The 15,444-nt window shown below is 48.9% G+C and overlaps 1 protein-coding gene across 3 annotated transcripts in view; it reads left to right on the forward strand.

Moving 5' to 3' along the window:
- PKNOX2 (PBX/knotted 1 homeobox 2) overlaps window positions 1-15,444 on the forward strand; it is a 272,502-nt gene that overhangs the window by 133,202 nt on the left and 123,856 nt on the right. The gene's annotated exons all lie outside the window — the stretch shown is intronic.

Consider the following 15,444-nt stretch of genomic DNA (forward strand, 5'->3'; position numbering starts at 1 on the left):
ATCTTTGAGCCTCATATCACCCTTTCCATAGATTAGCTCATTGTCACATTTCCGTAACTCCCTGCAAACCATAACCCTTCTGAGGACAGTCTTAATCACCTTTGTTGTTGCTGGTGGGTGACATCATGGGACCTGTCATATAATGAACAATGAACATACAACTGATGGTCCAAACTGAGCCTGTGCTAGAGAGGAAAAGAGGACCTTCGGAGCGTGGGAAGACCCAGGCACAGTGAGGGCACTGGGCAAGCAGTACGTTGAGTAGGCCAGGCTGAATAAGCTGGAGTGGGAGCTCTGGGCCCTCAGAAGGTGGCGTTAAGGAAACAGGCAGAGGCTGTTGGTTACCCCTGGGGTTGTGGAGGTTCAGACAGGGGAAGATGAAGGGTCTCGCATAGGATGCTTTTAAAGCTGGGCATTGGGAGAGCTGGAAAAGCCAAGCATCCCACTGAGTGACAACCTTTGTGGCCACCTTGTGTATGCGTCACCGGGGATGGAGGCCCACACAGGGTACCCTGGAAGCTGCACGTTTGTCACAGGTTTGCGGGAGCCTTACCTGCTCCCTCCCTGCACACCTGGGCTGGCTCACCCCTCAGCCTGGCCACCAGAGTGGAGGGCTTTCTAAAACTAGACTGAACTCCAGAGCAACAGCCCTGACTCTGGGGTGGGTAAAGTAGAACCTCAGCTTCCCTCCGTGTTCCCTCAGCTCCCCAGGAGAATTTATTTAGCCTGAGCTGTGCACAGACAGGCCTCCAGGCCCCCAGTTCTGAGCAGCTGAAAGGCCAGCCCTTAGCACAGTACCAGGGACCAGACAAATACGTGGGATGAATGAATGAATGAATTGATGGATGGCTGGATGAATGAATAAGTGAATGAATGCAGCCTACACGGCAAGGCTGTCAGAAGAAGCCAAACGGTAGCCTCAGACTTTGGCTCCTGACCTCGACGTATTCCCAGGGTCTCCGCAACCCATGTGGCACATTTGTAGGGTGGGCCTTCTTCGTCCCTTTCTTGTTCTAACCTGACCATTGGTTATCATGTCAGGAGTCCAAGAGACCCCGTCACCTTTCTCCAGATCATGCCCTGTGTTAGGCTATTCTTGCATTGCTATCAAGAAGTACCTAAGGCTGGGCAATTTATAAAGAAAGAGGTGTATTTGGCTCACAGTTCTGCAGGCTGTACAAGCATGGTGCCAGCATCTGCTCGGCTTTGGGGGAGGCCTCTGGGAGCTTTTACGCTTGGTGGGAGGCAAAGGGGGAGCAGGCATGTCACCTGACAAGAGCAGGAGCAAGAGAGATCAGGGAGGTGCCACACACTTTTACACAAGCAGCTCTTGAGTGAACTACCAGAGTGAGAACTCACTGGTTCCCATGGAGAGAGCACCAAACCATTCATGAGCAATCCACCTCCACGACCTGAACATCTCCCACCTGGCCCCACCTCCAACACTGGGGTGACATTTCAACATGAGATTTGGAAGGGACAAACATTCAAACTAGGTCACACTCTAAGCCCAGCTGTGGTCTGAGTGTGTAACTCTGCCTCGCCTCCCTAGGCATGAGATGAGGAGCCAGGTACATGAGCCCCTCAGCTGCCTCAGTGGAGAAATGGAGAGCTGACCAAGGCCGGGGAAGGGCAGAGTGGCAGAGGAAGCTGTGTTCTGGGCATCGGGAGAGGCGGGTTTGGACACTGGCAGCGCCACTACTCCTGACCTTAGACAAGCCATTGGCATCTCTGAGCCTCAACATACTTGTTGGTTAAATAGGGTTAATTATATCTGCCACGTTGGTCTCAAAGATTGTTGGGAAGAGTGAAAGGATGTGTAAATGTTTCACAAACCGTGCTAGTAGACGCCTGAAGTTGTGTTCCCGAGGTCCTCCTCCTTACCCGATTTGGAGAGGGTGAGGGTTGGGGATAGGGCTGGATCCCCTCACATCCCCCCACCGGGCTGCTCTGCTTTCCCGAGCCTCAGTTCTGGGCCAGAAGTGACCATGGAGCTTCCCAAAAACTGTGGAACAAACCAAAAGCAGCCTGGTCTCTTCTCCATCTCGCCGTCTGTTTCTGAGACACCTTGTCTGCTGCCCCTCACGGCAGGGCTGTGCTTGATAGAAGGTGAGCCTTGGGCCTGTGGGTGGATGACTCTCCTTCTCCACAGATGGTTGGCACATGGTTAGCCCTGGCTGGTTGTCCAGGGGTGGAGTCACCGGCCTGTCAACCGGCATCCTGCACCTGTCGGGCCTTCGGGGCTGTGTGAGCGGTGGGAGAGGGCACCAAGGAGCTGAAATAAGGGCTCCCATCCTGATTTTGGAGTGGCTTCTTTGGAGAGTCTGCTTTTGAAAGAGTAAAGCTGGCTGAGCCTCAGGCTGGAGACTTCTCTTTTCCTACCCTCTTTATCTCTCTTTTGACCCCTCCCTACCAGGCAATGACCACTACTGCTACTAATAATAGCAATGGCAGCTGGCAGTTTTTGAACACTATGTGCTTGGCACTGTGCTAAACACGTTACATGTATTATTCTATTTAATTCTCTCTAGGGATATTATTATCCCCATTTTACAGATGAGACCATTGAGGCAGAGAGGGGTTATGCAGCTTGCCACAGTTCTCCAACTGGCAAGTAGTAGAACCAAGATTTAAGCCCTGGCATTTAAGTTCCCAAGCTCAGACTCTTAATCACCATTACATGAAAAGGAGGAAAGGTGTGTGTGTGCACAGAGAGAGAGAAAAAGAGAGACAGACAGAGATAGAGAGAGAGAGAGAGAGAGACAGAGAAACAGAGAGAGAGAGACAGAGAGAGAGAGAGAGAGAGTAGGGTGCAGGGGAGGGGAGGGAGGGAAAGTTGAAAACACCTGCTTCTGAAACCGCACATTGTTTATCCCAATAAACTCTCCCCAGATCCCAACAGGCAGAGCCCTGCATTTTTTCATCTATAGGGAAACCTGAAAGCTAAGCTCCCAGACTCAGGAAAAGCTACTTGGAGCCAGAACACACTACTTGGTACATTGCAGGCATTTAATATTTTTTAGATGACTCAGAGGATGGATGGACAAATGAATACACTTCTGACCTAGGTGTCAGGAGAGGAGGTCTTAAGCTCTAGCAAGATTGCAGTGTGTGGCCCTGGGCAAGTCTTGTGCTCTATCCTCTGTCCCCTCCTCCAGGAAATGAAAGTGCTGGTAATAGATGCTTATCTCAGCCCCAAGCCAAAATGTGCTGTACAAGTTGAGAATCTGAGCTTGAAGGTGTCACTGGCTCCGCTAACTTCCGGGGCTCTGGGCTGGCTCTAGTTCAGGGAGCACCGTCTCGAGCTCAGATCAGATGCTGCCAATCCACTGCTGGGACTGCCTAGGAAAGAACTCCAGGCAGTAGGGACAGAAGGACAGACAGAAACTATCTGGGTCCACCCTGGACACCTCAGGTGTTCCAAATCCTCCAGGCCATATGCCCCGGGGGCAAGTAAAGCCAGGCTGTCCTTTGCCTTGGATAGAACTCTACCCAAAGACTCTTGGGTATTGTCAGGGCCTCCCAAGCAGGGTAGACTTTTCCTGCTTGCAAGAAGGAGTGTAGTATCTGATTTCACTTCCCACAGCTGGCAGCGTCAAATCGATATTTTTCCGTGGTGCAGACAGAGTAAAGAGAGAATAAAGTGTTGAATTGTTTGGCATTATCAAGGATTTTAGCTCCCCAGGACTCCTGCATAAAGAGATGGAAATTTTAGCTACCAGAGCCAAGAAACACACACAAGTATATGAATTTGTTACATATTATCTTTCCTTCTTCCAAACAGCCCTGGAAATGTCAAAAGATCATCTTTGTTTCATTAAAAATAAAAAAATAAAAAAAGAACAGTTGGGGTTTGGTGGACTCAGCTTGGGCCCAAAGCAGGTGGTGCCAGGCCCGTAGAGAGGAGACAGAGATTTTCCAGGACAACCTTCCAGAGGCAAAGCCATCTTTCTAATTCTCCTTTTCTGGGTGTTGATTTCAAAGATGTAATTTAAGCCAGGAAAAGCTTGCTCTTGTACATTTGCCCTGACCCAGTCATTCTGGCCAACATTTACTGAGCACCTACTATGTGTCCAGTTCGGGACATGGTCCCTCTGGAGATCCCAGTGTGTGTTAGCGAGAGCATCGCTGCAAGGAGCTCAGGGCCAGCACTTGTCTGACTGGGGCTAAGAGTGGCCATGGCATCTCAGGCACAGCTCCCCAGCTGCCCGGAGAATCCAGAGCCCATGGAGGGGCTATGCTGCCTGGAGGAGGTCCAGAGAAGCCTCACAGAGAAGGGGACATCTGGGTGGGGCCTGGAAGGACGAGTAGACTCCCACAGAGGAGGGGAGCTGCAGCATTGCAGGCAAAGAGAAGAACAGCATGGGTGATGTAAATTGAAAGGCCACATTCAGCCTGGACCTAGAAGTTAGGCCTGGAGAGGTGGAGAGGACAGGAGCTACCTCTCCGGCCACGCACTGACCAGCCATGATCTGACCAGCCCCTGACAATCAAGTGAGTGACTGAGGCCATGTCTAGTCCACGATCTGCTATGCACATTCTCCTCTGATGCTGATGAGTGCAATTTCCACCTTCAGGTTGCACACAACCCCTCACCGCCTTTAGCCAGCTGGCCCAGCTCACCTGCTGCTGGGCTCACAGGCTTCTAGAGAGAAAGCTGGCTGTCAGGAAGCTCTCGGCCACCCCCATGTACTGGTGGGGCCATGCAGCCACAGGGATTGAGTCAGACCCTCCAGAGTATTGGGGGTGTTTAAAACAAGGCTGTCCCTAATTCCACCCCGTTGCCGGTAGTCGTCAGCCTCATGTGCATCCCACACCTAACGGGGAAGCAGAGAGCAGGTCCTGCTGCCAGCCCTGAGCCCCCAGTTTTTCCTCTTCTGGCTGGATACCCCTCAAAGGGAGGCTCTGTGTTCCCTCCTCTGTGCCCTCTCCACTTCTTTTCCCACTACAGCCTCAGAGGACAGAGAAAAATCAGGGAATACCTGAGCTGGGAGAATCCTTGGAGGCAGCAGAACCATCCAGTGCAGCCTGGTGTGCAGCTCCAATCTGCACCCTAGCTTGCTGCTCCACATGGCGGCCCATGTCATGGCTAGTCTGTTCTTCCTTTTGCTTCCTGAGAGCTTAGGGCCCCAGCAGCCCCAGCCCTCTAGAAGGCCAGAAGCCACAGTGCCTCTATTCCTCCATGTCCGCAGGAGCTCTTCTTGCTGTTCCCATGCTGGGTGCTGAGAGCCAGGTGGGAAAATTCCCATCACACAGACCACTGTGTCTCCACACCCTCCAAAACCTGACCCGCAGCTGGGACCCCAGGCCACAGAAATAAACATAACCTAAATCCGGGTGCTTTTGAATTTTGCTTTTCAATTTTCATAGCCTTTTCACATTTATTATTCTTATGGCCTCCAACCACCCTGAAGGAAGCAGGCAAGTGTTACGTCACCCTCACTTTTACAGACGGAGCAAACGGGGTACAGGCTGAGGAATGTGTCTGGGGCCACACAGCTAATTGATGACAAAGCCGGCACTGGGCCCAGTCTCTAAGCTTCTGGTCACAGCCCCAGGCCCCGCCACATTCCCGGGCAGGCCCCAGGCTTGGGAAAGGACGTGGGGTGCAGGGTGGGTCTCGGTATGTGGATGGTGAGCTCTCCGGCGCTGCCTGGGTCTCTTCCCCCGTGGATCAGGGAGTTCAGACTCATGGCCTTGGAGATTCCTGTCAACCCCAGTGTTCCTTGGCTCCATGACACCATCACACTTGCCCTCCTCCTTATCAGGAAACCCCTCCTTCAACATTTCTCTTTCCACTTTTGGGAAATGCTGGCAGAAATGGAGGACAAAGCTTTATCAGCATTGTAGAACTGGAGAAGGAACTGGGTTTTCACAGAGGGACAGGCACTAGAAAGTGACATAAAAAAAGAGAGCACTCCCCCTTACCAATGAAGGGTGTGTCATCTAAGGGGAGAGACAGGCTGCCAGGCAATCCTGTGTAGGCAAAAAAATAGAGGGAGGCGTATGTTTTCATGTCCATTGCAAAACCATCTCCTTCCATCAACGAACATTCTCTTCTCTGCTTCCCCCAGATAGACACGTGGCCAGCCTGAGCTAGGAGGCAGTCACTGGGGCTTCCTATAGGCCAATCTCAAAAGGCTTCTTTAGGAATGCAGGGATGTTGCTGGGATCTGGACGCCACAAGGGACGTGGTTGGCAGGGTCCCTCTGACACCTGCAGGGAGCTTGGCCTGATGGATCCGAGAAACACCTCAGGGCCTCCATAGAGAAGGCTGTTGGTGGGAAGAGGGGCTGCTTGGAAATGGATCCACTTGAGTAGAAACCAAGAAGAGATGATGTCCTGAACTGCAGCCCCAGCCCCAGGGGCCCCTCTCGCCCAGCTCTGGCCCTGAAAAGACTTTCCATTCCCCTTCCCTGGAAACCCCCTCACTTACGGGAAGCTGGGTGTTATCTTAAGGTCTATAAACGGCCTGCCTGCTTTTCCAGCTGGAGCTGTTCATTCAGAACAATTAGCATGCAGTTTAGAGCTGGATGGAACATATGGCAGAGGGGGTCCCCAGGAGCCAGCGTGTGGCAGCCCGAGAAGGAGGGGAGCAGCCTGAGAGGCACGGGAAGGGGCGCGTGGGAAGGGGAGGGCTCCCTGCCTGCTGCCTGGTCCAGGTACACCTGCTTTTAATCCTGGAGGGAACAGAACCAAGGGCTGGTGTAAATTCTTTATGCATCTCAGGTCACAGATGCATTAAACGTCCCCTAAATCAGCATTTTATATCAAGAGACTTGCAAAGCCCATAAGCCCTGAGCAATGTCCTTCTCTGGAGAGCTTCAGGGCAAGTACCCAGGGGTCTGCACAGGATGCGGGTGGAGGTTCTGAGGAACTAATGTCTCCCTAGACAATCATGGGCATTCATTTATTCAATAAATATTGACTGAGGGCCTACTATGTGCCAATTACTGTCCTGGGCATTAGAGATACATCTGTGAGAAAACCAAGATCCCTGGCCACGTGGAGCATCAGACAATAAACATAATACATAAGTAAACTGCTGGGTGTGTGAGCCGGAGTTAGCCTCGTGAAGTCAGCCTGTGAGGTAGTATTGTAATTTCCTCCTTACACGCAAGGAAATGAAAACCAAAAGGATGTCTAAAAAGCATGTTCAAGTTCTCTGAGCTAGTAAGTGGTGGGATCTGGATTCGAACCCATCTGGCCCAATGCCACGCACTCAGCACTCACCTTGTCTTGAAGATGGACAAGACAGCCACCTGAGCAAGCTCCAGTTTACCACTCCAGATGGTCTGGGTGGGCAGTAGAATCAGAGGCTCCAGAGCAGAAAGAGCTCTTGAGAGACTGCCACTCTGGCTTCAACCTGTTGCAGTGGAGTCACAGCCTCTGGAGTTGTGTCTAGTGACCTGTGTAAGGTCACACAGCCTGGCCAACTATGATAGAACTGACTCCTGGAGGCCTGACTTGCAGGCAAGGGTCCTTTCTACCCAACCACACTGACCAGCTTAGGGCTCTCAGCAAGACCACAAGTGGCTCTCTCAAAAGAGCCAGCCTGCTGCCAACTCCCTGGACCATACCCTCCAGCACCCCCTACCTGCCCCAGGTCAGAGGCACTCGTAGTCTAGACAGTGGCTGGTTCTTGGGCACCCCCACCCCAGGCAGTGATCTGGCATAGCTGGAGGGGGACCACTCAGCGCACGGCATCCACTCCGGCTCACATTTTAATGTGCTCAAAGAAATGGCTGTAAACAGGTGTCAGGTGTCTTGCAGGGTCAGGAGCTAACCAGCGCCCTGTCTGGAAGAAAAATTGCAGTAACAGCATCGGGAATGACTGCAAAGGTGGAAGGGAGGGGAGAGAAGAGGCAGACCGACCGAAGTGTGGTGGTTATGACACTTAAATTGGATCCCAGGGCAGGTAAAGAACAGAGCTATAAATCCAGCCTCCTGAAAGAATATTCCGGAGGTAGGAGACACAGGCTCACTTAAAATATGTCTGAGATGAGAACCAAAGATCGTTATTTTTGAGCAAGGATATAAAATGCTAAACACTGCCTTTATTAGTCCTATTTAAAAGCCAGGTGTAAAATACCGCCATTCCCAAGACTGTGTTTTTCCTTTTTTTTTTCTTTAATGGCAGAAATTAAAATCTCCTTAAGCCATTACCCATCCCTCCCCAAGGTGAACCCCCAAAGCGGCTCTACCAGGGGCCTCTCCCCTCACCCAGGAGGCATGGTGGCCATTCACCAAGTCTCTCACACCCCTTCCCACCCCTCCCTCACCCCCACTGGCACCGAATGCCCGCCCGGCAGCAGGTGGCTGAAAAGGCTGGGAAGTTTTATGGGTCTGCCCCAGTAGGCCCTGTCTCCCATCAGTTGCCAATTTGGTCGTTTGCTCCCCACTCGCAAATACCTAACGCTAAAGATATTCCACCCACTGGAGCGCTGCCAGGGCAGCCCCCTATCCCCCAGGGCGCTCACTGATGCAGGTTTAGGTGCCATTGAAGGCCACATCTACTCCCAGACCCGCTTCTCCTGGGCTGGCTTTTCTTTCTTCCTTCCCACTCTGTCCTTTCTTTCTTTTTCTCTTTTCTTTCCATCAAAAGCTGGTGCTACCAGAGAAAAAGTTCATAAAAATGTTATGTCCACCATAAAACCCCTAATGTGGCATTCTGCATGATCCATGCATTAACATTAACATTTCCCAGACAGTTATTGTGAGATAATGGTCCCAGCTATAATTCAGCGGTAACGTTCCTTCGAGCAAATGTTATGGAGGAATAAATGACTTGCCGAGTGTGCTGCGGCAGTGGGGGTGGAGGAGAGGTGAACAGCTTGAAAATGCAGACTCTGGACCCTAGAGACCCCGGCACAGCTGTGGAGGGGTCTGGGCTCATTCTAGGTTGGACCATGGGCTCTCTGGGGACTGAGAGACCAGGCCCCACTACCATCTCCCCCATTTTCATTTCACACAAATCGTATCTTTCCTCCCAGGGTTGCATTCAGAGAATTTGTCAAGAGAGTGGATTCAAGGCCACAGGGTTCCCGGTAGGGCTGAGAGGGTGAAGAGGTGCTTTGGCATGTTAATCAGCCTCTTCCTCCCGGTTTCTCCTTCTCTGTGGGCCCAGCGCACTTTACACTCACCTCTGCTACGGCACTTATCACCTTGTCTTTTTACTATTTGTTTTTCTTTTCTGTGTCCCTTGACATACCTGTGCCCTCCTTAAGAGTAGTGTGTACATCATAGTCTTCTTGGTGACCTAGCACAAAGCAGATATTCGTTTGTTGGAAATAAGGATGGATGAACGGACAGATGAATGGATGGATAGTAGTCTGAGTGACAACAGTAGAAAAAGATACAGAAATGCAAGCGGACCAGAAAATGGACAGGACTTGACATTAACAATATAGGGAGGCCGGGTGTGGTGGCTCACACCTATAATCCCAGCAGCTCGGGAGGCAGAGGCTGGCAGATCATCTGAGGTCAGGAGTTCTAGACCAGCCTGGCCAACGTGGTGAAACCCTGTCTCTACTAAAAATTCAAAATTAACCAGGTGTGGTAGTGCACACCTATAATCCCAGCTACTCAGGAGGCTGAGGCAGGAGAATCGCTTGAACCTGGGTGGTAGAGGTTGCAGTAAGCCGAGACTGTGCCATTGTACTCCAGCCTGGGCAAAAAGAGTGAAACTCTGTCTCAAAAAAACAAACAATAACAACAACAAAAACAAAAACAATAAAGGGGGACACACCCCGAAACATTTATTGAGTGAAATCATAAGTGTTTGATCCTGAAATGTGCCTCAGGGATCTGCCACTGTATTCACTTTACTCTTCAGGAAAAAGAGGCCTAGAGACGATGGTGAACAGGCCAGAACTAGAACTCTGGGCCACCAATTTAATGCTCTACCAGCTGCCATCTTGCCATTAATATGCAAAGCTAAACATATATATGCAAAGAAACTCTACCCTCAAGGAGTTTGCTCCCTAGTGGAGGAAACACATCAGCACAAATGCAACTCATAGTCAGGGTAGATCACAATGAGTGCTGCCACGGAAAATGTCTTCAGTTTGGAACCAAAAAAGTACTGCCAGGGCTGTGGGCCTTGAAGGATGAGCAAGACCCAAAAAGGCACACATTGAAGGAAGGGAAGGGAAAACATTGGAGACAGAGGAGGCAGTGTGGGCAAAGGCACAGAGATGACTGGAGACGAGAATCTCCCACAGATATTTAATTTGTGCAGTATCAGCTGGTGTTGAGGGTACGGTCCCGGGAGACCCTTGGCCACTGGGATGGCCTTCCTTACAATGTGCCCTATTACTGCTTCTTGCTGCCCCTTCCTGCCGAGTTTCAGTTGGTGGATCACGCCCTTGGCCACGATGGGTAGCTCTTTGGCTTATGTGTGGGCTGGGCCTGGCCAGCCTCAGCACTGCTCAGCCAGCTGCCTCGGAGCTCAGGAGGAACCACTCCCAAGAATGGCAGCACCCCCAACTCTAGGGCTTTCCTTTGCCCCCTCTGCTCAGTCTTGCTTATGCTCCAGGGAAGACTCAGTGGGAGCTGCATTCCTCCAGACACGTTAGGAGAAGCACAAGAGAAGATGCCGGCTCTTTTCCAAATGCCACATGTCATGACCACCATGATCTCTCCCAAGAGCAGCTTCCCGGAATGTAGGGCCAGATTCATTACACCAGCAAAGGAGATGGCGACCTCCACGATGTGTTCATAGGACTCGGGGGAGGCTTTGCCCCAATCAGAAATATCTTCCCCACTCAGGAGTCTCATAATAACCTAGAACTGGAAGGGGCCGTGGAGGTCACCTGGTTTAACCTGCCGTACTGTGATGGAATCTCTGATTAGGGAGGCTTTTCTTCTCTCCTCACAACTCTTGGTGATGGCAGCTCTCCCATTCTGGGTCGGTTCTCACTAGTAGGACCCCTTCACGTAAAGGAGAAATTGGTCTCTCTGTCCCTTCCACCCTCTGTCCTAGTTCAGCTCTCTCGCCTGCACAGTGTAAGACCAACCCTCTGCAGGTAGTTCTTTAAATATTGAAGATGACAGTCATATCCCACTCAAATCTTCTGTTCTGAAAGTACGTACGTTTCTTCAGCATCCTAGTCTTCCTCCACAGACGCACTCCATATTACCAGTGTTCCTCTTATGGAGTACACACGCTCTTCCTGTGTGGTCTGAACCATTGACTCCTTCATCCGGAACTCCATATTACCAGTGTTCCTCTTATGGAGTACACACGCTCTTCCTGTGTGGTCTGAACCATTGACTCCTTCATCCGGAACTCCATATTACCAGTGTTCCTCTTACGGAGTACACACGCTCTTCCTGTGTGGTCTGAACCATTGACTCCTTCATCCGGAACTCCATATTACCAGTGTTCCTCTTACGGAGTACACACGCTCTTCCTGTGTGGTCTGAACCATTGACTCCTTCATCCGGAACTCCATATTACCAGTGTTCCTCTTACGGAGTACACACGCTCTTCCTGTGTGGTCTGAACCATTGACTCCTTCATCCGGACACCAGTCTGTGGTTATCTCGTGGTCATTCAGCCTGAGATTGCAATTACTTCCCCTTCCCTTCCCTTCCCTCCCTTCCCTTCCCTTCCCTTCCCTTCCCTTCCCTTCCCTTCCCTTCCTTCATTCCTTCCTCTCTCTCTCTCTTTCTCTGTTTCTTTCTTTCTTCCTTACACATCACAACACTGGTACCTATTGAATTTTCATTCCAACATCCCTTTATTTTTTTTTCCTACATGACATGCTTTCAAGTTCCATCTCCCTCACCCATACAGTTTGCATTTTACTCTGACAGTATCAATTTTATTTATTATTTATTTATTTATTTATTTATTTATTGAGAGAAGTTTCACTCTTGTCCCCCAGGCTTAAGTGCAATGGCTCAATCTCAGCTCACTGCAAACTCCACCTCCCGGGTTCAAACGATTCTCCTGCCTCTGCCTCCTAAGTAGCTGGGATTAAGGCGCCTGCCACCATGCCCGGCTAATTTTTGTATTTTTTAGTAGAGATGGGGTTTCACCATGTTGGCCAGGCTGGTCTCAAACTCCTGACCTCAGGTGATCCGCCCGCCTCGGCCTCCCGAAGTGCTGAGATTATAGGCGTGAGCCGCCGTGCCCAGCCTCTAACAGTACCAATTTATATTTCTCTCTACTCCACATCATCTTCTTGCTTTCAGCCTGTAATTTCTGCCTCATGAGCTCTTTCTCAATCTTAATACTCTCTGTAAACACATTAACTATTTCTTTCAGTGTGTGGAATGATCAGCACACCTTCTACAGTGTCATGCAAATCTTTGGCAAAAATTCTCAACAGTATAAAGCTGGTTACTTCAGCATGAAACAGCTCCTTCCAGACGGAATTCTATTAACCAGCATTGATTGGAGACAATCATTCACCTAGCTAAAAATTCCTCCGGTTCCCCCATTCAAGCTACTCTTCCTCATCCTACCCAGAAAGATATCATGGAAGACTTTGTCACACTGCTTACTGAAAGCAAGATATTTTTCAGAATTTTCCTTATGCCAGCCTAGGAATTCTGTGTGTGTGTGTGTTTTTTTAAAGGACAATAAAGTTGGTTTGACACGACTATTTTTCAGTGAAGCCATTCTGGTTCTTGGTCATCTCTTCTTTCTTTCATAAATAATCCTATTAGGTAGGGCGTGGTGGCTCACACCTGTAATCTCAGCACTTTGGGGGCTGGGGCGGGTAGATCACAAGGTCAGGAGTTTGAGACCAACCTGACCAACATGGTGAAACCACGTCTCTATTAAAAATACAAAAATTATTCTGTAGGTTGCCTGTTCACTCTGATGGTAGTTTCTTTTGCTGTGCAGAAGTTCTTTAGTTTAATTAGATCCCATTTGTCAATTTTGGCTTTTGTTGCTGTTGCTTTTGGTGTTTTAGACATGAAGTCCTTGCCCATGCCTATGTCCTGAATGGTATTACCTAGGTTTTCTTCTAGGGTTTTTATGGTATTAGGTCTAACATTTAAGTCTCTAATCCATCTTGAATTAATTTTCATATAAGGAGTAAGGAAAGGATCCAGTTTCAGCTTTCTACTTGTGGCTAGCCAATTTTCCCAGCACCATTTATTAAATAGGGAATCCTTTCCCCATTTCTTGTTTTTCTCAGGTTTATCAAAGATCAGATGGCTGTAGATGTGTGGTATTATTTCTGAGGACTCTGTTCTGTTCCATTGGTCTATATCTCTGTTTTGGTACCAGTACCATGCTGTTTTGGTTACTGTAGCCTTGTAGTATAGTTTGAAGTCAGATATCGTGATGCCTCCAGCTTTGTTCTTTTGACTTAGGATTGTCTTGGAAATGTAGGGACATGGGTGCAGCTGGAAACCATCATTCTCAGCAAACTATTGCAAGAACAGAAAACCAAACACCGCATGTTCTCACTCATAGGTGGGAACTGAACAATGAGATCACTTGGACTCGGGAAGGGGAACATCACACACCGGGGCCTATCACGGGGAGGGGAGAGGGGGTAAGGGATTGCACTGGAAGTTATACGTGATGTAAATGACGAGTTGATGGGTGCTGACGAGCTGATGGGTGCAGCACACCAACATGGCACAAGTATACATATGTAACAAACCTGCATGTTATGCACATGTACCCTAGAACTTAAAGTATAATAATAAATAAATAAATAAATACAAAATACAAAAATTAGGCATGGTGACGCGTGCCTGTAATCCCAGCTACTCGAAAGGTTGAGGCAGGAGAATTGCTTGAACCCAGGAGGCGGAGGTTGCAGTAAGCCGAGATTCTACCACTGCACTCCAGCCTGGGAGCTAGAGCAAGACTCTATCTCAAAAAATAATAATAATAATAAATAAATAATCCTATTTAGAATTTTCACGAGCAAGTAATGCCAAACTTACTGTAACATAGCTTCCAGAACCCTGATGCTTGCCACTTTTTGAAAAGAGGGACAATTTTTGCCTATTTTCGTCTCTGAAAGCTACTTGTTTTCATCAGTTCACAAACAACTAACAGTGGTTTTGCAGTCCTGTTCTTTCCATACTCCAAGATATAATTTGCCCTTGTCCACAGCCTTGAGTTTATTTAAAGCTATGAGATGCTAGTTTACCATCTCCTCACCTATCTCAAACCTGAACCCTTTTAAAATCATCTTTCTGGTTTGATGATTATTGTCCTTGAAAAAAACAAAGCCAAGTGGGAGTTCAATCATTTGCTTTCCTTCTGTCATCTGGTAACCTCATCTGTCTGCCCCGGGATGTAGCTGCCTCAATCCCTTACTTTTTTTTTTCTTTCCATTTTGTTTCAAGTATTGCTTTTTAAGAGAGCAGGGAGAGAATGTGTGTGGTATGGGGGAGTCTGGTGGGGGAAGGTGTTTTTAGACTCCAGTTCACTCGGGTCTTTGGCCTTCCTAGCACACTTCTAACAGGCCCAGGCTACTCTTTTGTGTTGCTTTACTCATCCATGCCTTGTTCCATCTTTTGTACATGTACTTTTAAATCATCACAGAACTCAGATTTGAAAATTCAGACTAAGATGTGATGTCCATTATATTTCACATTCCTCATTAGAAAGACATGGGTTAGACCTTGCCCTCTTTTGCCAACACTCCTTAGAAATAGCATTAGCAAGGAAATCCAACCCCACCAATATTTTTTGATCACCTCTTATGCCCAAGGCACAGTGCTAGATACTGCGAGTGATACAAAAGGGAACAAGAATTGTCCCCGCCTTAGACACCATGGAGGAGGCAGACACACAAGTTGCTATAGCCCTGGGTAGAAAGGACAAGGGTTAGAATTCTGGTATATGCAAAGTGCTGAGAAAGCCCCCAGGAAGGAGAGCACATGTCTGCCTGGGAAGATGCAAGAAAGAGACATGAAGGGGGGTGACATTTTAAGCAGTTGTGGATCAGAGGTGCAGAGAAGGCTATAAATTCCCTATGGAGGACACAAAGGTAAAGATGCAAGATGGTGTTTGGGGAACAGCAGACAGCTTTGCGTGGTGATTATACAGTGGATTGGGGGTAGAATGTAGCCCCGAACACTCATATCAAGCTTTCTGCTCTACCCGGCGTCCTGTCAAGCCTTGAGCACAATGCCCTCACATAAACTCATTAGCACCTCCTCCAAGCCTATTCTTCCTCCATGAACCTTAAAAAAAATTTTTTAAAAAATGTTTGACACCACTGTCCTCCCAGTGAATTGAACACTGAGCTTAGAATCAAAACATCTGAATTTGCGCTTAAACCTGGGAGGTGGAGGTTACAGTGAGTGAGATCACATCACTGTACTCCAGCTTGGGTGACAGAGTGAGATTCTGTCTCAAAAAAAAAAAAAAATCTGAATTTGAACCTCAGATCCAGCACTTTAGATTGGGCAATCCTTTAGGTTCTCTGAGCCTCTATTTCTTCATCTGTAAAATGG

This window comes from Trachypithecus francoisi, unplaced genomic scaffold (assembly GCF_009764315.1).
Source record: "Trachypithecus francoisi isolate TF-2019V2 unplaced genomic scaffold, Tfra_2.0 Lachesis_group8, whole genome shotgun sequence".
NCBI classification, from domain to species: Eukaryota; Metazoa; Chordata; class Mammalia; order Primates; family Cercopithecidae; genus Trachypithecus; species Trachypithecus francoisi.